Raw genomic sequence first — 27,125 nt, forward strand, 5'->3', positions numbered from 1 at the left:
GCTCCAAAGATATGGTGATTTGTTGTCTTAACCTAATGAAGAATGATTGTAGAAGGATTCTTTGACACTTTTTCAAGCAATGACAATCCACGAGCAACAATAAACGAGCTGTAATGACACAAATGGGATCAATCCACGAACTTGTAACCAAAAGATGCAAACGACAAAAAGGAATAAAATGAGGAGCAAAATGAAAGCCAACTTCAGGTTATCAAACCCGAATCAATACACAGAAGGAAGAGAAAAGAATCATACTCTTTTATCAAAGTGAAAGACCTTATAAATACCAGACTTCATATTTACTATACAAAACTTGGCTCCATATAATTTTCTCAGAGCTTAAAGAATACTCAAATGAGTCCGTTGAAGTTTCACTCAATTTCGGCGTCCCCGATTACCCCTATGATGAAAGAACCAAAAAGAAAATTCTTGCTTTCGTAGCTTCCATCAATAGAGAGCTTCATTATTGGAGGTCTTGCGAGAAAATCAAAGCATTTAGGGTTTTCCCCGTTAAATACGAAGAGTATCTTGTTAAAGATGTGGATTTTTGGGTACATTTTGCAACTAAGGTTGCTAATGTTGAAGAGTTTACACTTAAATTTTGCATTATCAATTTTCCAGATTACATGTATAAGTTTCCTCAGTTTGCGTATAAGAATACGTCGTTAAGGAATTTGGTTTTGGGCAACTGCGGGTTAAACCCTTCTGGTAGTGTGAACTGGAGCAGTCTCGTTTCTCTTTCAATTGGGCACCTGAAATTGACGGACTGTGTCATGGAAAAAATAATATCAGGTTGCCCTAAATTGGAGAGCTTGGAACTGGATAATGTTTTGGGCATTCGTCGTTTGGTAATCAGCTCTGTGAAGCTGAGAAAGTTGATCATATTAAATGATGAAATTAATGAATATACCTAGTGGCACGATGAAAATATCCCTTCACTCGAAATATTTGCCCCTTATGTTCAAAATTTGGTACTTTCGGGGTTCTTATATGATGAGATACGCTTGCAGCAGAGCAATGTGGCTTCACTTGTCACTGCAGTCCTTAATTTAAATGTTGATTTTGATGAATTTGAAGATGAAGAAGAGAAGTTGGAGAAGGAGTGTAGATATTTGAAGGAACTTTTTCTCAGCGTTTCCCATGTCGAGAATGTTGAATTGGGTCCCTGGTGCATCAAGGTTTATTCATACTCTGGATTATCCAAAATTCTGATTTTCTTTTTGATATTAATTCATCAGTTTAGTAACATTAATAACTATGCCACTACTTAGGATAATCTGATAACTAAAGTTTTAATTACTGAAGAATAAAAATCTCGTTGCCAATCTTGCTGGACAATGGCTATTGAACAAAATCTTTTATGATGAACTGTGAGAATAAAGAGTTTGCAATGCACAGAAAACATTTAAAATTTGGATTCATTTACAGTGATTATACTCTTTAAGTCATGTGAATGGATTTCTCCAAGTGTTTAAAAATCAAACTAGATTTCCAACCCAACCTTGAACACTTTGATGTGGCTTGTGGCAAAACACTGCCGTGTAATCCAAGCTGTTTTTATGAATTATTCAACATTTCGCATGTCATTTATTGGATGTGTTGCATTTCCTTGTTTTGACATATTCTGGTATATCTATTTGGTTTATTAGTGGCTTTCCATACTGGAGCTGAAAGGATATGGCAATCTCCACCATCAAGCTGGAAATACTTAAAACTTATCGCAGCCTTTGAACACTTGCCTGAAATTTACAGCATTCTACAGAGTTCATCGGAGCTTGAGACGTTGGTCATTGACTGGCCAATTACAAAACGATAGTAAGTTTCGGTTAGACCTTTATTCTTGTTACTTCATTTTTATCAAACAACTATTAGTGGAAGAAGAAGGCGATATATATCAGTATATTTCTTATCTTTAGTACTTTAGGTGAAAAATCACTCATTTAAAAAAAATAAAATTGAACCACCTTAGTGGTATATTTAAAGATTGAGGATTCTCCAATCTGTGACAAAAGTATAGGATATAAACCTCTGATGTGTAAGCAAAAAGAGTGTTTCTTTATAGAAGGATTTACAATATGAAACATAACTAGCCTCAGTGCTTGATGAGCTTTACAACAATAGCTTCTAACGTGTGGAGAGAGTTGTTCCCCTGTACACTGCTTCCCAAAGAACTAAAAAGGTAAAAGTGAGGACTATTCTCAAGTGACATGTGAGCTCACAGAAGATCTTAGGGGGGAAGTTCATCTTGTTGCATTATTGGAGGTAAGCTTTGGTCTTTCTTATGAATTCAGGAGGAAAGGGGCTGCCACTTATCAACCCTTAAGTGACCCTTAGCTTCTCTTGATGTTTAGTTAAAGCTGAAAATTTTCTTCTATGGGTCCAATAGATGACTGTATCCATCTAAAGAATCAGCCACACCTTTGGCTTCTCTGTAACAGTGTGTCCCTTGAAGATTTCAACCTTTTGCCCTATTGTGAGCTGTGGAGAATACTAGTATATGTTTTCATTGGGTTGGAATTAATGGGAATTTAGAAATTATTCTAGTTCAGCTCTGTTCGCATATTTTGCTGTGTCTTTAAGCTCAAGACTTTCAGTTTGTTCTCCCTTCTTTGAAGAAAACAAGAATTATTTGCATTTTTGTGTTGCTATGTGTTTGAATTTATAGCTGAAACTGTTATGAATAGACAGAACCATTTATCTAACTTCTTTGTCAAACATACAGTTGCAACTCCTCTCTGTGTTGTGGGACAATAAAGCATTATTGGCATTGTTTGTATTGCTCTGTTATCATCATTTTTCTCTAGCTTCTCTTGGTAGTGAGTGAAAGCTGAAAAACTTCTTATCTGTGTCCAATAGGTGGCTCTACCCCACTAAAGAATCAGCCACACCTTGAATCAACTCTTTAATCTCTTCAATAGTAGGTTCATAGTGCCAAGAAGGTTTTGCGACTTCCTTGACAGCATTTAAAATAAGTAAAGAATCGGCTTCCTCCCAAATGTTTTTAATACCATGTTCAAGACACCATCTGTGTCACGTCCTTAGTCGTTAACTAAGTACACATGCGGCACTTGACAACTCGCTCACGATCTTGCACAACTTGCGCACGTTCTTGCTATGCCAAGTCAGCCTTACTACACTCAAGATCGCTAAGAGAATGGTGGAAAGAACATAAGAGAATTGTTTAGGGAAGCTTTGTATTAGAGAGATCTTGATTGTTTTGCTTGGTGAATTTACAAATGAATGCCCCCTTATTTATTCTAATCACCTAGGGGCTAGTGTGTAAATAATAATTGTTCCACAAGTCCTTCCATATTTACAAATAAGTACACCCTCTAGAATTTTCTACAAGCCTAGAAGATTCCAAGGACTTTCCTAGCAATTCCATAAGGATCTAGGGTCTTACAAAGAAAATGTCCATACTTCTCTAGAATCTTCTCACAAATGCTAGCCTTCCTCTTATGTAAGCTTCCACATGGCATTAATATATGCCAAATGGAGCTTATGTGGCATGATAACGTGGTGGGTCATCACATTCTCCCCACCTAATGTTGCGACGACCGCGGCACAATGTTGCTGCATAAACTCTCGGATCTTATCTTTGAATTGCCACAAGTCTTCATATCGTTCCCACGTGGCCTCGTCGGTTATTGCCCGTTCCAATGGACGAGGAACATAGCGGTGGCCTTTTGCCCTTGTTTTCACCTGGCCTGGTAATCTATGATAGACTCAATCTCCCGATTATGCGAGGCGGTGATAGTAATAGGCGCTCGATGTGAATGGCCCCTACTCGGATCATCCTTATCTTCATGATATGGCTTAAGCATGCTTGCATTGAAGACAGGGTAGATCTTAAGATACGATGTCATGTCAAGCTTGTATGAGATCTTGCCTACCTTGGCAACGATCTTAAATGGCCCCTCATACTTGCGAATCAGACTCTGATGCATGCCCCGTAGTGCATTGAATTGTCTTGGGTTAAACTTCACCATGACCATGTCCCCAACTCTATAGTCCGTGGGACGCCGCTTACGGTCCGCAAACTTCTTCATCTTCTTAGCTGCCCTATCCAAGTAGGACTTAGCGGTGTCAAGCTCCTCCTCCCATCCTTTGGCCATATGATAAGCCCCCAAACTCTTTCCCTCGAACGCAGCTGGTAATGAATGTGGATTGTGGAGTTTGTGGCTGTTGGCCTGTGGCTAGCTCAAATGGTGTCCGCCCCGTGGACTCACTCCGCTGCAAGTTATAAGAGAATTGGGCGATGTCTAGGAGCCTTGCCCAATCTTTCTGATGCGCGCTTACATAATGCCTCAAGTAGCATTTTAGTAAGGCATTGACCCGTTCTGTTTGTCCATCCGTCTGTGGGTGGAAACTAGTGGAAAAGTGTAGTTTTGTGCCAAGTATGTCGAATAACTCTCTCCAAAAGTTTCCAGTAAAACGGGGGTCTCGATCACTGATAATATGCCTTGGTAAGCCCCAATACTTCATACGTTCTTAAAGAATAGTTTGGCGGCTTCCTTGGCAGTGCAACCTGATGAGGCGGGCATGAAGGTGGAATATTTGGAAAATCTATCCACCACCACCATAATAGTACCATAACCGTCGGACTTTGGTAGGCGATAAAGTCCATAGTCACGCTCTCCCATGGACGTTCTGCAACTGGTAGTGGCTCCAAAAGTCCTCCGGGTTTTTGTTGCTCAACCTTGTCCTGTTGACAGTATGGCTGTCCAACGGGACGGGACAAAATTAACGGGACGGGACAAAATTAACGGGACGGGACGACATTTAGCCGGGACGGTGGCGGGACGGGACGAAATGGGACGGGACAAACGGGATGAAACGGTAGGCCCATCCCGTCCCGCTAACAAACGGGACGGGACGGGACGGAACGGGACGGGACGGACGGTAGGCCCATCCCATCCCGCTAACAAACGAGATGGGACGGGACGGGACTGGACAGGACGGGTTCGCGGGCCTTAAGTGCCATTTTTAAAAAAAATTATTTAAGCATTGAGTTTGACAACGGATATTCTTTTGGCAATGACTAAGTTTTTAAAGTTTGCAACATCTAGTTTTTTGACTTATTCAATAAATTTAAAAATTAAACGAAAATTAGGAAACTAAGTAAAGAATTATAAAATATTAAAACAAAAGACTTGTAATAAAATATTCTAGCAATTATAAATATATAATAGAGTTATAATTTATTTAATATAATTTCGAGTGTAAGAGAATTCATAAAACAAATTCAACGCTTAGAGCCTTTTATTTTATTAATAGAACTTTCAAATCTCACATACAAATATAATTCTTTTGAAGAGCACCTAATCTATGCAGCCACCTTCTAGGAAGGGTTCTGTTTGAACTTTGAACTAGGCCTCTTAGTAGCCAATAAAAACTTCGTTGTAACTTATCTATAATTTCTCTCAGACATTGTTCTGGAATTGGCAATGTTGATTGATGTTCCATGAGTTCCATGCCGTCATCGCTCCCAATGCTAAGTATCTCATTGTATTCTTCTTCTTCCCTAGTGGTTAATTTTTCAAAACCAAGATTTCTTCTTTCTGAATTAATCCAATCTCTGAATAATACGGAAATCTCTAGGCTGTCCTCCGCTAATGAATGTCTATGATCTCCGATTTGAAATCTTGCCGCGCTAAAAGCACTCTCTGATGCTACTGATGATGCTTGAATAGCAAGGATATCTCGGGTCATTATGGAAAGTGTTGGAAAAGCCTTGCCACGCTCCCTCCACCATGCCAAAAGTTGTTCGTTGCCTTCTTCGTCTTTAATACTTTCCAATCCTTGATTAAGATAAGAATCAAGTTCATCATCAATAGAGGAATCAAAACCTGTTATATCATCCATATCTTCCCATAGAACTTCTACTCTAGACTTAGAAGTAGAAGGAGCAGTTTCACCACCTGTTGTTTCCATAGATTTATATTTATCAAACATTGATCTAACATAAGAATATATGTTTGCTTGGTATTCTTCGAGAGATGGTTGTTCATTTTCTTGAATTGCTAAATTCTCATAAATTTTACGAACAAGTCCCTTTGCACCTCTTAATTTTAAAGATGGGTTAAGTATAGTAGAAATTAAATAAACTTGGGGAATAGGGAAAAAATACTTTTTAAATTTTGTAATCATTTCATTAATGGCCGGTGCATAAGTTGGATTAGTTTTATACTTACCAAATACAACAGAAATTCCACAAATATACCATAATATTTGTGTAATAGTAGGATAATATATACCAGAAAATTATTTTGTAGCATAATAAAAATTTTCTAAAAATTTAGTAAGCTCTTTGATCTGATCCCAATCAGAATCAACAATTTGATCAGCGGGAATACCATTATGCATATTAAATACCTTTTGTATAGGCACCCGATAATCATAAGCAACTTTAAGCATTTCATAAGTAGAATTCCACCTGGTACAAACATCTTTTGGAACTTTTCTATATGGAAGGTTAGCACTAGCACATTGTTGAGCAAATTCACGAATTCTACTCGCTTTATTAGCCCGAAAAATATAGCCGCAAGCATGTTGTACTTTACTACAAGCATCAGAAAATAAATTAATACCATCTTTTACAACCAAGTTAAAAATATGGCATGCACATCTAAAATGAAAAATTGCCGGATTAATTGGACAAAATCTAGTTCTTAAACTAATTGCTGCAGTTGTGTTAGCAGAAGCATTATCTAAGGTGATAGTTAAAACTTTATCAATGAGTCCATAAAAATCAAGTATTTGTAGAACAGTAGTTGCAATATATGCTCCAGTGTGTTTTGAATCAACAAATTTATAACCAATAATACGTTTTTGCATGTTCAAGTGATGATCAACCCAATGACATGTAACAGTTAAATAATCACAACCATTAGGACTACGACCTATATCAGATGTGATGGACACTTTACAATCTAAGTGAAAAACTACACAACGAATATACTGAAGATATTCGGTTTGAAATTTAAAAACCTGTAGTTTTAGGAAAACCTTGAAAAGAAGGATTATAAGTTTCTTGTATATAATGAACAAAAGCAGGGTGAGAAGGAAAGGTAAAAGGTAATATGTTTTCTAATTATAGGAGAAGGGCTAGGATTAATAACATGCGGGGGGTTGGAAAAATGAAGTTTCATCAACATGAGTCATTTCATCTATATGTTTTCTAATTATAGGAGAAGGGCTAGGATTAGGACTAGGATTAGGATTACTACTACTTTCACCTTTACTACTTTTTTTACTAGTTTTTTTAAATACGCCAAATACATTTTTAGGTGCCATAATTTAAATACGAAATTAAATTTAAAAAGTTAACACAAAAATTAAAAACACAAATGAAATACGAAAATAGAACACGTAAAGTAAACACAAAAATTAAGCACTAAAATAATGCGCAAAAAATATATATTAAAATTAGGAGATGGAACGAGTGCACCGTGATTAAATATTGAAACTTGAAGAAATTGCCCAAACTATTGCTCCAAATACTTGATAAATTAATTTGAAGCTTGAAAGTTGCTCCAAATATTTGTCCAAATACTTGAAACTTATCACTTGATTGCGAGAAAATTGAGAGAATAATATAGATAGAATGAAAGGGATTTGAGAGAGAATAATTTATTTTTGTGGGAAGAAATGAAGAAGGATTGGGGTATTTATAGTAGAAAATAGGGCCAAAGTGTAATTTAATAAACTTAGGGATTATATTAAAAGTTTGGGGGTAGGGGGTGTTTTGGTGGGAGTGGAGGCCAAATATGGCCGTTTTTGGCCGTTGGGAACGGCTATTTTTGCAATTATAGCCGTTGCCCAACGGCTATAATTTTAAAAAAAAGGGACGCGGGACGGGACGGGACAGGCGGGACGGGACAGACAGGACGAGCGGGACGGGACGAAACGGGACGAAATGGGATGGGATAAACGGGACGAAATGGCCATCCCGTCCCATCCCGTGTCCCGTTTAACATGGGGCCATCCCGTTTAAAATTAAGTGGGACGGGACGCGGGACGGGACCGAGACGGGACGGGACGTCCCGTCCCGTTGGATAGCCATAGTTGACAGACAAGACAAGTCTGCACATAACACTCTATGTCATCTCGCATGCGTGGCCAATAGTAGACTCACTCAACCAAGGCCCTAGTGCGACGTTGGCCTGGATGACCAGCCCACATTGTGTCATGACTCTCCCTTATGATCCGCCGTCTAATGTCTCCAAACTTAGGCATGTAGACCCGCCGACCTGCGGTAAGTAGTAGGCCGTCTTCGACCCGAAAACGTCTCATATTGCCCTGGTTGGCTAACTCGATAAGTTGTTTGGCTGCTGGATCATGTTGCATGCCTTCTTTTATAGCCTCACGAATGTCCCATCTTGTTGAAGTGATTGCAGCAAGTTCGGCTTTCCGGCTTAAGGCATCGGCTACAACGTTATCTTTGCCCGGCTTATACTCCAACGCATAATCAAATTCGGCTAAGAAATCCTGCCACCTAGCCTGTTTTGGTGTGAGCTTCTTCTGCGTCTGAAAGTAGCTAGTAGCTACATTGTCAGTCTTGACTACGAACCTTGACCCGAGCAAATAATGTCGCCATGTACGAAGGCAATGCACAATGACAGTCATCTCCTTCTCTTGCATCGTGTAATGCTGCTCCGTCTCATTTAACTTGCGGCACTCAAACACTATGAGATGCTTATCCTGCATCAAGACACCCCCAATGGCAAAATCTGAGGCATCTGTATGCACCTCAAATGTCTTGGAAAAGTCAGGTAATGCCAAGACTGGCTCCTCTGTTACAACTGCCTTGAGGTCTTCAAACGCCCTTTGACAATGCTCTGTCCAAACCCATGGTTTGTTCTTCTTTAGCAACTCCGTCAATGGTGCGACCTTTGCTGAGTAGCCACTGATGAACCGACGATAGTAATTAACAAGGCCAAGGAAGGATCTCAACTCTGTTACCTTTATAGGTGCCTCCCACTCCTGGATAGCACGTACCTTAGCCTCGTTCATGCGTAGCTCGCCATTGCTAATAACATGGCCTAAGAAGTGCACCTTTGATTGTGCAAACTCGCATTTCTCCCTCTTGATGTATAGCTCGTTCTCCCGCAAGACTTGGAAAACCTTCCTTAAGTGCTCCATGTGCTCCTCCAAGGTGTTGCCGTAGATGACTATGTCGTCTAGGTAGACTACCACGAACTGATGAAGGTAGGGATGAAAAATCTTGTTCATAAGGGTGCAAAATGTGGGCGGTGCATTGGTTAAGCCGAAGGGCATCACCAACCACTCAAAGGCTCCATATCTCGTCACACATGCTGTCTTCGGCTCATCCCCTTCTGCAATGCGAACCTGGTAGTAGCCCTTGTGAAGATCCATCTTGGTAAAGTACTTGGCTTGCCCAAGTCTATCGACCAAGTCAGCAATGAGTGAGATCGGGTACTTGTTCTTCCTTGTGACCTTATTAAGTGCTTGGTAGTCTATGCACAAGCGCAGTGATCCATCCTTCTTCTTCTGGAACAATACTGGTGCGCCGAAAGGTGCCTTTAATGGGCGAATGTGACCAGCATCTAGCAGCTCTTTCAATTGTTTCCTGAGCTCCTCTAGCTCGGGCGGTGCCATACGATATGGGGCAAATGCGGGTCGCTTAGCCCCTGGCTCCAACTCAATCTTGTGATCCACCTCTCGCCTAGGCGGCAAGTGCTTAGGTAACTCCTCGGGCATGACATCTTTGTTTTCCTCATTTAACTTCTCTATGCAAGGCGGCAGTATCTCTTGAAAACTCTTGTCCTCCTCTAGACTTGCAATGGTTGCCACGAACGTTGACTCCCCTTTCTTGATCCACTTGACAAGCTACATGGCTGAGAGTTGTGCTTGGATCTGTCCGTGTGGCATAGTCACTGTGGGTACCATGCAAGCTCCTTCTCGCTCCATAACCAAGAGACGTTGGAGGTAGGGGTCGATCAAAGTATGACAATGTCTAAAGAACTCTTGCCCCAGTATGATGTAAAAGATATCCATAGCGGTTACAGTAAAGTTTGTCATACCTTTCCAAGTTCCCAATTTGACACCAACTCCATTAGCTACCCCACGAGTATTTTGTACCTCGGCATTCATGGCCTTGATGCGAGAGTTGGTTGGAGCAAGCTTTAATTCTAATCTCTTTGCGGCAGCCTTAGTCACGAAATTATGAGTTGCTCCGGTATCCACCATTGCACGAGCGGGCTTGTTGTTGATGGTGAGATCCACGTACTGATTGCCATTCTCGGTAGGTTGGACAGCTTGCTTCGTGACAGCACCACATAATCCGATCATACCCAACTGTGCGGTTCCCGAACTCTCTCCTTGCGGCTGCTCCTTCCGTTCACGGACCATGTCACTGAGGTTCTTTAGGTCGGGACAGTTCCTGAAGCCGTGCGGCCCTCCGCATATGTAGCATCCCTTCTTCTCGGCCTGTGCCTTCTTCTCGGCGTAGCTTTGCCGGCCACTCGACTTTTTGGAATCTTGGGTCGTGCAATATTGTTGTTGTATCTTCCTGCCTTTGACATTGTTAACCTTTGACTCCTTGCCTTTGCTTGTCGTGCTTTTCATGCCTGAAATCCATCAATGATTCAGCCTCCACTAGGGCTCGGTCTATATCCAAGACTTGCCGGCGTTGCAACTTTTGTTTAGCCCAATTTTGCAACCCGTCCATGAAGTGGAACAACAAGTCATCATTGGCCAGGTTGGGAATTTGAAGCATAAGGGTAGTGAACTGCTTGACATAGTCACGTATGCTCCTTGTTTGCTTCAACTCCCTAAGCTTGCGCCTTGCCTCATACAAGACATTGTTTGGGAAGAATTGTCGCTTGAACTCGGCTTTGAACTGATCCTACGTGCTAATAGTACATAGACCTTTATCCACGTCGGCCATCTTCCTTCTCCACCATAGCATGGCGGTCTCTGAGAGGTACAACACGGCAATGTTGATCTTGGCCTCGTCGTCCCTTACTTTTCTGTGCCTTAAGTAGTTCTCCAAGTGCCAAAGGAAGTTTTCCACTTATGCATCACGTACACCTTTGAACACCGGGGGTTTGGGAGCCTCGATCTTAGCCTCCCTTGTCACCACAACATTGCTGGTTTCCTCGGTCACACCAGCACTAACATGCTGGCTGGCTCCATGAGTCTGCACTCTAAGGCAGTGATGGTTTGCCTTAGTTCCATCTCGGTATGTGTACGTCCCTCCAAGTCATTTCGGATACTCTCAATCTCTTCAAGAGTATGCCCCTCAAGAACGCTAAGGGTGCCTTCCATCTTACCCAAACGTTGGCCAAAGATCTCAACGGCGTCCGTCCCCGCGTTCATCTTCATCACCCACTCTTTACCGAGCGAGACGTCCTCAGGCAGGACCTCCGATTCATCCTTGCTCGCCTCAGTGGCAGATGGTTCTTGGGATGTAAGCCCTTCGTTTGACACAACGTCGGGTGGCACCTCCTGGCTCTTGTTGGTGGCATTCCTCTTTTTGTTACGACCGCTCTTGCCAGCAACATCCTGGATGACGTTGGCTTGGGTGTTGGCAGCGTTAATTTCTCCGTCGTTCGCCATTTCCTTAGTTGCAACCTTCGCTCTGATACCACGTTGTCACGTCCTTAGTCGTTAACTAAGTACACATGCGACACTTGACAACTCGCTCACGATCTTGCACAGCTTGCGCACGTTCTTGCTATGCCATGTCAGCCTTACTACACTCAAGATCGCTAAGAGAATGGTAAAAAGAACACAAGAGAATTGTTAAGGGAAGCTTTGTATTAGAGAGAACTTGATTGTTTTGCTTGGTGAATTTACAAATGAATGCCCCCTTATTTATACTAATCATCTAGGGGCTAGTGTGTAAATAATAATTGTTCCCCAAGTCCTTCCATATTTACAAATAAGTATACCATCTAGAATTTTCTACAAGCCTAGAAGATTCCAAGGACTTTCCTAGCAATTCCATAAGGATCTAGGGTTTTCCAAAGGAAATGTCCATACTTCTCTAGAATCTTCTCACAAATGCTAGCTTTCCTCTTATGTAAGCTTCCACATGGCATTAATATATGCCAAATGGCACTTATGTGGCATGATGACATGGCGGGTCATCACAATCTGGGTCTATAAGAAAGTGCAAATGCTTCAGTGATTTTGTTTGTCTGCAGGCGCCATATGTGTTTAGTTTTACCCATCAGGGTGAGTATTTCTCAATGTGGTCAAAGACATTTCTCCAGGGAATGCGTAGTTCAAATTCTGAAATCTTCATTTGAAAGTTGGAATGCTACTTTGCAAGGATTTCAGGATCTGCTTTTTAGTCTTAAAAGTTGATCATTTCTCTTTGCTAGATCTGCTCTCAATTTATTTTCCTCAAGGAAATAGTTCAGCTTGAGTAGCTTTGACAGAAACTTCATCAAATTACTATCAGTTCTCTGAGTTGTCCAGTTCTACAGTCAACTTTGTTGTAGTTGTAGCCTGTAGGTAAAGATGTTTAACAAGGGATAGTAGTGCTCGCCTTCATGCGAGGAGATGAAGGATCAGCTTCAATGAAGCTTTCTGACATTCTATTTGTTGTTTGCATGTACCACTTTGTAACATTTGCTAAGCACTTGACATGTTCCTTGAATCTAAAAATTAATCTCTTTTTTAATTTTATCCACAACTAACTCCTTGACTTTCTACTTCCATCTTAGGAGAATATCTGGTTAATATAGCGGATTTTTCCTGCAGGACCGGCTTTTAAGTTACACAAATGAAGTTCAACGGAGCAGGAGTGTTGAGACACATAATGTTAACTGCTCATTGCTACACCTAAAGACCATCAAGATCATTAACTTTCATGGACCACTAAGTGGAAATAATCTTGTACTTCTATTGGTCAAATATTTGCTCAAGAATGCAACAGTGCTAGAAACTTCTATTCATATTGCAGAAGCATGATCGTGTTTTTACACTACGAAAATTTAAGGTTGAAAGTAGTTTTCATGATTCATTACGTGACCAATGGTTTGTTTTTATTGGCCTATGTTACTAACACAATTACACAAACATAAGAAAAGGGAAGAATATTGGATTTCTTTTTTTGAAAATGAACTGCAATAGACTAGTATTTCGAGGTATGATGGATTGAATGCCATGAATTCCAGCCACATGAAGATCCTGCATTAGCAATGACTTATAGAATTAAGACAATGCTAAGTGCTAACTGTTGAGTACAACTTGGGTCGGATATGATGATGAGAAATCCATTAAGAGAAAGCTTGAGTTTGCCAAGGATATGGGTATTGCCTTTATCGATCTGTCTAAGTTGTCTTTTGCATACAGCTTGCTAGAAGAAATGTTTGTTCTTCATTTACCTTTTTGTAGCTGAAGTCAAGCTTCTATATATGGCATCCCTTAGAAATTTGGGAGAAATTCTAAAGTAGCCAGATTTACAAGTGGTCATGCAAAAATAGCCACAATTTCAAAAGTAATCGACATTTAGGCACTTTTTATGTAAAGATAAATCTGAACGAAAACACTGTTCAAAATACGGAAAATACTCCAGCATAATATACTGGAGTTCCAGCAAAGTATACTGGAACTCCAGCATATTATACTGGAGTTCCAGCAAAGTATATCGGTCCAGCATAATATGCTGGAAGTTCATACACATGTGCTCGAATCTCCAGTATACTATGTTGGAACTTTCTGCGTGTTGGAGTTCCAGCATAATATGCTGGAAGTTCATACACAGGTGCACCGAACTCCAGTATATTATGCTGGACCGGTCGCTGTTGCAGCAAAATAGTGGCTATTTTTCAATGACTTGACAAACACTGGCTATTTTTGAATGACCAGTCCGAAAACTGGCTAGCCCGTGCTATTTTTACTAGAAATTTTCTTTCTGCCATGTTACTGCATATGTATAAATGTTCGAAAATGTCTATACAGCTTGCTCATTTGTCTGTTCTTTTTCATTTGTGTAAGGAAATCGAAATTGCCTAATCGTTACCTTTCATTTGCTCCAAGTAAATTTCTTGCATAATTGGATTGTTTTCTCTGCTTCAGAAAGTTCCTTCTAAACAAAAACATATGACGAAGTGTAAGAACAGAAAGTGTTATCCAATCATATTATGATAACCTTTGATATAAGCCATGCATAGATGAAATAATCATAGAGTTTTTTTTCTCCCTCCATCCCTATTTGTGTAACTTATTCCATCTTGGAATGTCCCAAGGCATTCATTATTCCTATAATAATATTATTCTACACACTTCAAGAATTCAAATATTTTTACTATTCCAATTTTAAACGTTTATGTGATGTTCTTGTTCGAACTAACTTTTCAACCAATATTTTAATGGTTTGTTCCGGTTCCATTATATAAACTCAAATTAACATTTGGAACTTCATGTCCAATCAAATGTTGTTATATATAATGGGATGGAAGAAGTATCATCAATGAGAAGAAGCTGAGGCTTGGACTAAATAGTGAAATCCCTCATTCAGTGCGCAACACTAGCTGAATGTCTTCCGAATCTAGAGCTTCTGATAGAATTCGAGGGTCCACCAAACTATATAGAGAACTAGGTTTTCTATCAGTTTTCACAGATTATACATACACACAACAAAATATAAATAACACTTAGAATTTTTTACGTGAAAAATTCCCAGCTCAAGGGAACAAAAAAACTACGACCTACCCTTGTAGGATATCAACTTCACTGAGCAAACATTTAGATTACAACCTATTGTAACCTAGGAATTAATTCCTTAATCCCTCACTTACTTGTAACACACCTATTACAAGCCACTTTGTAATACCTCTATTACAAAGACTTTACAACTTGACTAACTCTAGCCAAGACACAAACACGGAGGTTTATGATTTACAAGAGTTTCCTACACACTGCTTCTATGTAAGCTAAGTAGGAGTTACAAGTAAGAACATTAATAAAGTTACAACTCAACTAAGGACATACAATCACTTGATATGGGGAACTGGTCCGTAGCAGTGTTGTTCTTTGTTCTTGATGCACTTGAGAATTGTTGATCGGAGGCTTAATCACTATTGGAGTACTTGAGTGAATTCTCTAGTGTTCAAGTGATGTTTTGTCATTGGTTTAATGTCATCAATGTAAGCAACTTTGGTACAAGGTCCTTCCCAATGGAGGTGACTGCTGCACTGTGTTGTAATGTTACGTGTGCAGTCAGTCACTTTCCAGTTGTGGAGAGTTGACTTGGTACAATCACCAGGGGAACTGAAGACTATCTGTTCCCCTTGTTGATTCTTTAACTTCTGAGGTACTGACGAATATCTCCAGCTTAAGTCTGATTGTTTTCATGGGCTTGGGAATGTGGACCAAATGAGTATCAGGTTCCTCATCTGGTTCTTGTCATTAAGTTTGTTAGATCATCAAAACATAAAACAAAGGTACTTATAACCTATCAATTTCCCCTTTTTTGATGATGACAAACTTATAATTGAAATTCTTACGAAGAACCACAAAAACCAGCTAGTGAACCAGGAAAGCCATTTAGTTCCCCCTGAATCTGTATTCTCCCTTAATCAGTGCACATCATTATCCAATTATGCAAAAATCTTCCCCCTTTTGGCATCATAAAAAGGAGAATACTAAGTAGCAATAAGGAGTCTAGCGCGGTTAACTCATGCCACTTGTGTACACACAAACATGATAGAAAACAGAGACAAAATAATAATATCACACACGGCAAAAGGAAAAAAGCTTCCATAAAACAATTTGGAATTTACAAACATGAGCAGATTCAATGTTACCATCCACAATTCCAAAACAAAAACAAAAACAAGTACCAACAACAAAAAAATCATCAGAAACATTCATAGAAGACGGACACTGGAAACTGGACACCGAAGGGGACACTGCTTAGGGGGCACTGGAGGAAGAGGGCTTCGAGGAGGGGGCAGGGGTTTTGAGGACAAGAGCTATGCGAGCATTCGCGGACATTTGCTCATTGAGCAGTCTTTCTTGCAGGTCCTCCACCTGTTTTCTGAGCTCAACATTCTCCTTCGTCAGGCAGGCAGCCTATGAATTGTGAGAACTACCAGAACCTGGTGCCTCTTGTAGCTGACTGAGCTGACTCTAAAGAATCGCGTTCCTTGCCTTCAACTTTCGGATCTCCTCTGTAGCACTATTCTGAGCATTTATCAGTTGAGAGATAGTAGAGGTGCTTCCAATTCCTCCGACCTTGTCAATACACTCACACTCCTCAAGAGTGGTCTTGGAGAAGGTTTGCTTTTTAGTGCCCACTTTGGCCTGTCCCAGAGGCACTTTGAAGAACTCGAAGACCTTTGTGAGAAGAAACCCATAAGGTATCCCATGGTTACCATCCTTCAAGTCTGCCACTTTTTGCATATGCTCAATCATTATCCCAGGCAGATTGATGGTGGTAAAACCATCCAAGGCTTCCATAAGGACCAGGTCAGCTTTGGACGTAATAGATCTCCTCTCAGCGCGAGGCAACAACACTTTGTTAGCCATCTCAAAAAGCAACTGATATACTGGAAGGAGTGCCTTCTTATGCACCCGTTCCCCCTGTTGTATTGCCTGTCCTTGACAATGGCATTTCTGAAATTTGACGAGCAAGCACCCTGAACATACGACAACCCTTAAGCAGGAACACGTATAATTGATCCCAACACGGCAAAGTCCATCACTATTTCCACCCCTTTTACCAACGCACAAATGTGATCATCTTCAACTGTGAAGAGGTCGGCATAAAAACTTCGCTCCTCCTCCTCATACACCTTTGGGACATCATTTGTAAACAATTGAGTCCACTATTTGAACTCACAAATTTCCACCAACTGCCTCATCCCAACAAGCTCCATATATCAGGGGCAAATGTGCGGCCCTACAACACCTTTTGATTTCTCAACTTGTGTGATGACCCAAAATGTCATCTTTAAATTTAATAATTAATTGTGTGATCTAAGTACTATTTACCATTACTCGACTTGAGTGTGCAGTCCGTAAAAAAATTTCGAAAAAGTTTTCAGGTGAAAAATGGATTAAAATGTGAATTAGAGCTTTAAAACTCAACTGAGTTGACTTTGGTCAACATTTTGAGCAAACAGACTCGGATCAGTATTTTGACAATTTTGGTAGGTCTGTATCGTGATTTGGGACTTAGGTGTATGCCCGGAATCAAATTCTGAGGTCCCTAGCCAGAGATATGGAATTTTGATAAAAAATTAAAAGTTTAAGTTCAAATAGTGACCGGATGTCAAATTATGTGCAAACGACCCCGGAATAGAATTTTGATGATTCCAACAGCTCCGTATGGTGATTTTGAACTTAGGAGTGTGATCGAGATTTTATTTGGAAGTCCGTAGTAGAATTAGGCTTGAAATGCCGAAAGTTGAATTTTTGGGAAGTTTGACCGAGGGGTTGACTTTTTGATATCGGGGTCGAAATCCGATTCTAAAATTTTTTATAAATCCATTATGTCATTTATGACTTGTGTGCAAAATTTAAGGTCAATCGGAATTGATTTGATATGTTTCGGCGCAAAATATAGAAGTTGGAAGATTTGAAAACTCATAATTCGATTCGATGCGCGATTCATAATTTCGGCGTTATTTGGCATGGTTTGAAGCCTCAACTAAGTTCATATTGTATTTTGGGACATGTTGGTATATTTGGTTAAGGTACCGAGGGCCTCGGGTGGATTTCGGAAGGTTAACGAAATGAATTTCGGACAAAAAGGAGCTGCTGGAATTTTTTCTGCTGCAGAAGCTGTTTTTGGACAGCAACCAGTGCAATCGCAGAGCTGACTTTGGAAGCTTATATCTCGAAATCTATAAGGAATCTGAACATTTTCAAAACATGAAAGTTGTAGCCTTTGATTCTAGTTTCCAGAATGATAAACCATTTATCATTCAGACATTTATACAAAATGTTATGATCGATTGACTGAAGCTGCTACTGCAGATTTTTGCTACAGCAGTGTGCATCGCCAGAAATTTCTGCTGCACAGGGCTGACTTTGGGAGCTTATATCTCGCAATCTATAAGGAGTTGGGCGATGAGCAAAACATAAAAGTTGTAGTACTTTGTATCTAGTTTGCAGAACTTTGAACGTTTGGTAGTTGGAGTTGAGTACAAGAAGTTATGATTGATACACTACAGGTTGTCGAGGAAGAGTTTGATGTTTTCAACATAAGCATGTAATGATCCAAAAGTCCATTTTTAGTTCTAGAGATTGAAATTCGATTTCGAGACTTTCGACATTTTGATAATGAATTATAGGAGTGATCTGAAAAGTTTGGTCTAATTTCATCAAGTCGCGATTGAGTTTTAAGCGCGAAATATGAGTTAATTGTTTAACGAGCGAAATTGGTATCACATTGAGCAAATGAGCTCTGAATTGAGTTTCGATTGAACGAATGGGTTCGTAGTTTTATTTATGACTCATAGGAACAAGAATCGTCGAATTCCAAGTTCGTATGATGGAGATAGAGCCTTTTTAGTGAAATAAAACTGCTGGTGTAAATAGTCCTGGTGTGCACCTTTAGCGACCAGATGTGACACTTTTAGCGATGGGATTGGACTTTTAGCGACCGGAATAGTGTTTTTGGGGCAGAAACTTAAGGACCAAAAATGGTCATTTCCTTCATTTCGTTTTGGAGTTTTGGAGCACGGTTCTTGGGTGATTTTGAGGATTTCTTCAAGACTTCAACTTGGGTAAGTGTTCTATATCCAAATGTGATTATATTTCATAAATCCATGGTCATATTCATCATTTATTTCGGATTTAAATGGAAGAAATCAAGATTTTTGCAAAATCTTCCAAAAATAAAAATTTAAGATTTGGAGGTCGAGTTGTTATCGGATTTTGGTAAAATTGGTATTGGTGGACTCGTAATTGAATGGGTTATCGAATTTTATAAGTTTCGCCGGATTCCGAGATGTGGGCCCCACGGGCAAATTTTGAGCTAATTTCGAATTTTAATGAAAATGTAATATTTTCTTATGAAAGTGATTACTATAATTTTTGTTGACTGTATCGAATTAATTATGACTAGATACGAGTCGATCGGAGTCAGAAAATTCGAGGAAAAAGCATAATACTTGGTTAAATTGGAGCAAGTCGAGGTAAGTGACTTGTCTAACCTTGTGTGGGGGAAATTTCCCCTAGGATTGGTATTGATGTGATTATTGAAATATGTTGAAAGTCATGTGCACGAGGTGACGAGTGTGTACACGGGTTAAATTGCGAAAGATTATATTTTTAAATTGTGTAGATCACTGTTGCGCATTTATTAAATTATTTTATCTTGTTATATTCTTCATCATTGATGTGAGATATATACTTCAAATTTGTTTGATCTTTTCTTACTAATTATTTTACCTGTTTAGTTGAAACTTGGTTTCTTTTATTCTGTGCATTATTTGAAGGTTGATTTTCTTTAAATTAAATATTATTAATATGAAGTATTTGACATTTTTAAACTTTATATTGAAGCAACGTAGTAAAGATTTTGAAATATTATTTTCCTAAATTATTTACTCCTGAATATTTTTATACTCATTGTGAGGGAGTCGTGAGCTCTTTATTGTGGAAGAATATTATTGATGAATTATTTTGACATGAGCTGTGAGCTCTTTATTGTGGAAAACTATTATTGATGATTTATTTTGGCATGAGCCGTGAGCTCTTTATTGTGGCAAACTATTATTGATGAATTTATTTTGGCATGAGCCGTGAGCTTTTTATTGTGGCAAACTATTATTGATGATTTATTTTGGCATGAGCCGTGAGCTCTTTATTGTAGAAAAATATTGTTGTTGAATTATTTTGGCAAGTTAAATTATTTGAGCACTTGAGGTGCAAATTGTGATATATTGTGATATTGATACGCATGCGGTGGTATAAGGTCTGGGTGTTGAAACGCATGCGGTGAGATAAGGGTGGCTTGATATGCGTGGCTAGTAGGGGAACTACTAGAAGTCATGCGGTGTGATAAGGGTGGCTAAAACGCGGGATGCTATTTCGGAAAAAATATTTTCTTTAAATAAATTGTGAAGGCTCCCGCGGTGATATAAGGAAATGAGATATTGTGAATTTATTTATGATTTGGGACTACGAGGCGGTACCTCGGGAGTGCCCTTGTTGATATTGATTTATGGCCGTAGTTGCCTTTGATTATTATTGTGATTTTTATAAAGTTGAAGGAAATTCTGTTTTGATTTCCACGAGATATTATTTGCAATTATTTGGTGTCATTAAATGTGACATACTATTTGATTCATTTTCAATGTCATTTTATTTTACTACATTGATAAACATTTTACCATGCCATTATTATATTCCAGTAGGGCCTCACCTGACCTCGTCACTACTCTACTGAGGTTAGGCTTGGCACTTACTGGGTACCGCTGTGGTGCACTATACTACGCTTCTGCACATCTTTTTATGCAGATTCAGGTATATTTTACCAGCCTAGACATCATTGAGTTACCTGCACACGGAGACTTCGAGGTATATCTGCCAGCGTCCGCAGACTCCGGAGTCCCCTTCTATCATTTTATGTTGCTTCCTTATATTTTATCTAGACCTTGACATATAGAGACATTGAGAATAAATTCTTAGAAGCTTGTGACTTATTTCTACCGGGTTTTGGGAGTTGAAATTGTTTGAATTGTAGTTTATTTATTTCAGATATTTATTATTATTTCGCATTGATAGGCTTACCTAGTCTTAGATACTAGGTGCCATCACGATATCCTACGGAGGAAATTTGGGGTCGTGACAACTTGTCTTTCCCATAACTCAAACTCTCACCAACTTTTGGTTTCTTGGAGGAACCAGGTTCCTTAGCATCATCCACTTTTCTTTTCACTGACATTTCATGCACATTTTTACCACAATCTTCCACTTCTTCACCATCAGACTTTCCACCACTCTCTTTCACTGTCTTATCACCAGATTTCTCCATAACCTTTTCACTAGTAACAACATTATCACTCTTGGTTGTACTCTCAACACTTGTAGAAGTATTTCTTTTGGGTTGAGAGAGAGAGTGCTTCTGCCTTGAGGGCTTGAGACTTAAGGAATTAGGCTCCTCTTCTACTTCCTCATCCACATTAACATCAAGAACAACCTTTTCATGTACAACTTTTCCATCATTTACCAATTTTCTCCTTCTTTGACTCCTTAAACTTTTCTTGAGTGCAGACTCTTCAGCCTCCTTTTTCTGCAACCGTGTAGTGGTTCGCTTAGGGGTTGGCTCTGAAGTTGAAACTGGATTACTCTTAGACCTGATAAAACTAAAAATCACCATACCATCCAAATCTTCTTCACTATCAGACCGCATCTCAAGCACCACTATAGATAAGGGTTCAACATAAAAATGGGGAGAAGGAGCAGGATCAATACTGACCTGGGGAGATGACCCCTGACCTGGATCCTCCGTGGAGGGATCAGGTCCATCAGTAGAGACCCCAGTAGTATCATTATGTGTCGATGTTTCAATTGGCACAAGCTCTCTCCCATCTATTATGGCATGAGGCTCTTCCCCTTGAGGCTCAGATCCCCTACACCTTCCTCAACAAAAACCCCTTCAGCAGCTATGGAGAGCATATTTTCTATTGCCTCCTTTTCTTGTGGTTTCATGGAAATTTCAACAAAAGGAGTAGTGTTATCTGTAGAATCACGACCTGTCATGGTTGTGCCAGCATTTTCAGGACTAACCTCTTGGTTTGCACTTGAGTTTTCTTCCATAGCGAGATTCGATGTTTCCTAATTTCCCTCTTGGACCAAGTTACCATGTTCACTCTGTTTTACTAGCGAGACTGGAGGAGAGCTGGTAGCCATAAACTTTTTCAGAGTTGAGGTTTTGCGATTCCGTTGAGAACCAGAACCTGAGTGGGTAGGAGAAGAAATAGAGTGTGGGGGGAGACGTTGCTCTAGGTTTTGGACTGGTGGTTGTGTTGGGGTGAGGAGTCTACCATTGGAGTTTCAACTGGTGTGGACTCGATGGGGGTATTGTTGAGAACGTCGGAATTTTCTTGATTCTCAGACATGGTGGAGTTCACTGGAGAGAGTAGTGGTTTAAGAAGAGAAGAAAGGGAATGAAAATTTTGAAGTTTTAAGTGAAGGGTTTGTGACATTTATAGATGTATTTATGAGAGGTGAGGGATCGGTTATGAAACGACGACAGTTTTTGGGGAGTTGCATCATTTAGTAACAAGTGAGACGTTTTGGTTCAAAAGACGCCAAGTAAAGAGATTGACACACTGATGATGTGGCATTATTTTTATCTGTTCTAAATTGTGTATGATAAAACAAAGAAGCCACTAACCTGTGTCAGGAGAAACAGGTTCCCTGACAGGTCTTGCAAGAGTAAGCACCCCTTTTACCAGCCTGCACTACATCAGCTACTCTGTAATCATCATGCGTGTCTGCATGTAACGGTATAGAAATGAGTTAGACTTTGCCAGGAAACACTTTTAGCTAATTTTACCTGTACATTTCTTTCATAGCCAATCATTGGGGAACCAGGTTCTCAATTGGGTTTTATCAACCCAGTGCCATGCGATTTCTTTCAAAATGTTCTCTGCTCAAGGCTTTGGTAAAGATGTCTGCAATCTGATCTTCAGTGCTGCAAAACTTCATACAGATGATCCCCTTTTCAACATTGTCCCTAAGGAAGTGATGACGTATATCAATGTGCTTGGTCCTCTTATGTTGGACTGGATTTTTGGCTGTGTTGAGTGCACTTGTATTGTCACACAAAAGAGGTACACAATCTGAGTACACTCCAAAGTCTTCCAACTGCTGCTTGAAAAAAATAATTGAGCACAGCAAGAAGCAGGTGCTACATATTTTTCTTTACCAGTTAAGAGTGCCACTGAGTTTTGCTTCCTTATACCCCATGAGATGAGACAAGAACCCAAAAAATGTGCCATTCCAGACGTGCTTTTCCTGTCGTCCGGATATCCTGTATAATCAGCATCAGCAGACCCAATGAGATCAAAGTTGTCACTTGAGGGATAGTAGAGAACCAGGTCCTGCATTCCTTTAAGATATCTCAATATTCTTTTAGCAGCCTTCATATAAGACTCATTTGGATTTGATTGGAACCTTGCACAAAGACCGACAATGAACACAATGTCTAGTCTGTTTGCAGTGAGATACTAGAGTGATCCTATGATGCCTCTATACATGGTCTGATTTACAGGGGAACCAAGTTCATCCATGTTTAGATGCATAGCTGTGGCAATGGGAGTGTCAATAACTTTTGATGCTTCCATGTCAAACTTTTTCAGCAGCTCCTTGATGTACTTCTGCTGACTTATCAATGTTCCTTTTTTGGATTGTTTCACTTGAAGTCCCAAGAAAAAATTTAATTCTCTCATCATACTCATCTCGAACTCACTCCCCATGAGTTTTGCAAACTCTTCACAAAGAGAGTCAGTTGTGGCTCCAAAAATGATATCATCAACATATACTTGAACAATGAGCAGGTTCCTCCCTCGTTTCTTCAGAAAAAGGGTGTTGTCAATTTTTCCTCTTGTAAAGCCATTTTCTAGAAGGAACTTTGATAACCTTTCATACCAATCCCGGGGAGCCTGCTTTAGACCATACAATGCCCTGTCCAGCTTGAACATATGCTCAGGATGCTCGTGACACTCAAATCCAGGAGGCTGCTTGACATAAATTTCTTCTTTTAGGAAGCTATTCAGAAATGCACTTTTGACATCCATTTGGAACAATGTGAATTCCATATGATATGCAAAGGCAATAAGAATTCTTATAGCCTTCATTCGAGCAACTGGAGCAAATGTTTCATCATAATCAATCCCCTCTTCCTGATTGTAGCCTTGAACTACAAGCCTTGCCTTGTTTCTTGTTGTATTTCCAAACTCATCAAGTTTGTTCCTGAATACCCACCTGGTCCCTATGATAGTTTGATCTGCAGGTCGAGGAACCAGGTGCCATATCTTGTTTCTCTCAAATTGATGCGGCTCTTCTTGCATGGTTATGATCCAATATGCATCTTTTAGTGCTTCTTTGATATTTTTGGGCTCTCTTTGGGAAAGAAAATCTAAAAGGCAAGTTAATTTCTGGCTTTTGATCTGGTTTGAACTCCTGAATTAAGAGGGGTGATTATGTTGTCAAGAGGATGTGAGCTTTTGTTCTTCCAATTTGGTACCTGGATCTCATTGGTAGAGGAAGCGGGTATATCTGACTGAGGTTCTTGGCCGCTTCTTACTTCAGCAAGTGGAGTTCCTTGGACTGCATCAACAACTCTATTTTCAGCTTCAGTTGTTGTGATTGTGGGACCAGGTTCCTCTCCAATGGATGGAGAAGTAGTTGCATCATCTTCACTAGATTCCTTAACATGACTCGTCATGTCTGCCTTCCCATTGCCATGTCAATAACTTCACCTGGAACCAATAAGGGTTCTCCATCTTGATCAACATCCATGTCCTTCTCACAAGAGAGGGGACTCATCAAAGATCACGTGTACACTCTCCTCAAGACATTGAGTTCTTTTGTTGTATACTTTGTAAGCTTCATCAAATTTTCCAAGCGGTTCCTTGCCATTATTGAGAACATAACATTTGCAGCCAAATGTCCTCAGATGAGTCAACTTAGGTTTTCTTCCATTCAACAGCTCATAAGGTGTTTTGTTTAGAAGGGACCTGATCATGCACCTGTTTATCAAATAGCATGCAATGTTAACTGCTTCTGCCCAGAAATATTTTGCGATCCCGCTATCAATTAGCATTGTCCTCGCCATGTCTTCAAGAGTCCTGTTCTTACTTTCCACAACACCATTTTACTGTGGTGTTCTTGGAGCTGAGAAGTTATGAGTAATGCCATTTTCAACACAGAATTCATCAAAACTGGCATTATCAATCCCATGGTCTGACTTGATACAGGCCACGTTTGTGCCCATCTTTACTTGGATCTTCTTGACAAAGGCAACAAATACTTGAAAAGTCTCATCCTTAGTTCTGAGGAACAGGGTCCAAGTGAATTTGGAGTAGTCATCCACTATTACAAAGATATATCTTTTTCCTCCTCTGCTTGGCACCCTCATAGGTCTACATAGATCCATATGAAGAAGATCAAGTGGCCTTGAGGTGTTGACTTCCTTTTTGGGCTTGAATGAAGATATGATATGCTTTCCTTTTGCAAAAGCATCGCATACTTTGTGTTCCTTGAAGCTTGACTTGGGCAGACCGCAAACCAAGTCCTTCTGGACTAGTTTGTTCAGTAATGAAAAGCTTACATGTCCCAGCCTTTTGTGCCATAATTCAGCATCGTCATTAACAGCTCTTAAATAACTTAGACCACCACTTTGCAGGGACTCAAAATCAGTAACATAAATGTTCTTGTATCTTTTGGCCACTAGCACCACCTCACCAGTCACAAGATTTGTGACTGTGCATATCTTTGACAATAATTCCACTTTGTTTCCCTTGTCACATATCTGAGAGATACTTAGCAGACTATACTTCAAGCCATTGACATATTACGCATTTTCAATTGAGTGAGTGAGTGACTTCCCAATCCTCCAACTCCCAAAATGCATTCCTTTTTGCCATTTCCAAAGGATACACTCCCTCCTTGCAGGGCCTTTAGTGAAAGGAAATTGATTGTGTTTCCAGTCATGTGCTTTGAGCATCCACTATCCATGTACCATTGTTGGCTGCTCCCCTTTACTGCTCCCTGCACAAAGAAATCAAGGGTTAGATTTAGGAACCCAAACAAGTTTGGGTCCCTTGTAGTGAGGGAAGGGAGGAATGAGTGCTCTTTTAGTCCTAGCAGGCAGTATGCGTTTTCTATATGAGGAACCAGGTTCCCTAACAACAACTACTCTCTTAGCAAAAACTTTATTTTTCTGTTGAGACTGAACCCTAGCCTTGCAATTTTCCTTAAGGTGCCCATTGTTACCACAGCGAGTACAAAGCCAATTATCGGGTACAATAACATACTTGCTATTAGGGTTGTAGGGAGTCTTCTCCCTTTGAAACCCAATTCCGTGCATGTTCCCCCCATTATTAATGTACATGGTAGTAATAGCATCAGAGGACCAGGTCCACTTGAGTGATTTTTCAAGATCACTCTTCACTCTTCCTAGTTCTTCCTAAAGTTGTTTGTTTTTCTCAAGCTCAACACACAGACTGGACTTCACTAAATTTAACTCACTTTCAAGCTTAATGTGTGCCTCACATTCAACTTCCTTTCCCTTTTGAGAATTTTCAGGCCTACTCTCCATTTTAAGTTCCTCAATTGTCTCCTTCAAGTCTACTACCACCACTAAAAGGTCATCTCTCTCATACTCAATGTTAGCAACTCTTTCAGTTAAGACTTCTTTTTACTTACTTACACACTCAATGGTTTCCTTTAAGTCTACCACAACAACCATTAGATCATCTCTCTCACGTTCTGTATTTGCAATTTTTTCATCTAAGGCATCCTTCTCTTTCTTCAGATTCTTAATTGTTTCTTTTAAATCAACTACAACGACTACTAGGTCATCTCTGGTCTGTTCTGCTTCTCCTAATTCCAGGGTTAAAGCATCTTTATCATTTATAAGACTGTGATAAGTATCAATTAGCACATTATCCAAAGACATGAGTTTTCTAGGAGAATAAGATTTCAGATTTCTCTGAACATCCAGAAAATTTACCTCATCATCGTCGTCATCTTCATCATCATCAGATTGAGCCATCAAAGCAAAGATTGAGTCATACTCAGTTGCTTCACTTTCCACTGCCATCATTGAGCTATCACCATGATCATTTTCTTCTTCAGATTCACTGGAGGAGTCTCCCCATGCAGCAAGAGCTTGTTTTACAACATTGTCAGAGACATTCCTTCTCTTGAAGCGTTTATGAGGAACCGGGTTCCTCTTGGCTGCTTTTTCTCAATTGTGCTTGAATTGATTTTGTTTTAGGAGAGGACTGATGAATCGTCCTGGCTTTCCACATTTATGACAGAGGTCATAATTTTTTGGTTGCTATAACTGCCCCTTTTTGGAATGCCTTCATTCCTGCGAACTATTTTCTGGAATCTTCTTGTCAAGTATGCCGTATCACAATCTTCACCACTTGAGTCATTGTTGTCTGTCTTGAGGA

At 39.8% G+C, this 27,125-nt stretch overlaps 1 long non-coding RNA gene across 1 annotated transcript; it reads left to right on the forward strand.

Annotated features, from left to right (window-relative positions):
* The first annotated feature begins 224 nt into the window (after nucleotides 1-224).
* LOC107774450 (uncharacterized) lies at nucleotides 225-13,094 on the forward strand. Its single transcript, XR_012699139.1, has 3 exons — nucleotides 225-1,178; nucleotides 1,650-1,815; nucleotides 12,736-13,094. It is a non-coding gene; the product is annotated as an uncharacterized LOC107774450 (long non-coding RNA).
* Nucleotides 13,095-27,125: the final 14,031 nt, after the last annotated feature.

The sequence above is a fragment of the Nicotiana tabacum genome, chromosome 15 (assembly GCF_000715075.1).
Source record: "Nicotiana tabacum cultivar K326 chromosome 15, ASM71507v2, whole genome shotgun sequence".
In the NCBI taxonomy this organism is placed as follows: domain Eukaryota; kingdom Viridiplantae; phylum Streptophyta; class Magnoliopsida; order Solanales; family Solanaceae; genus Nicotiana; species Nicotiana tabacum.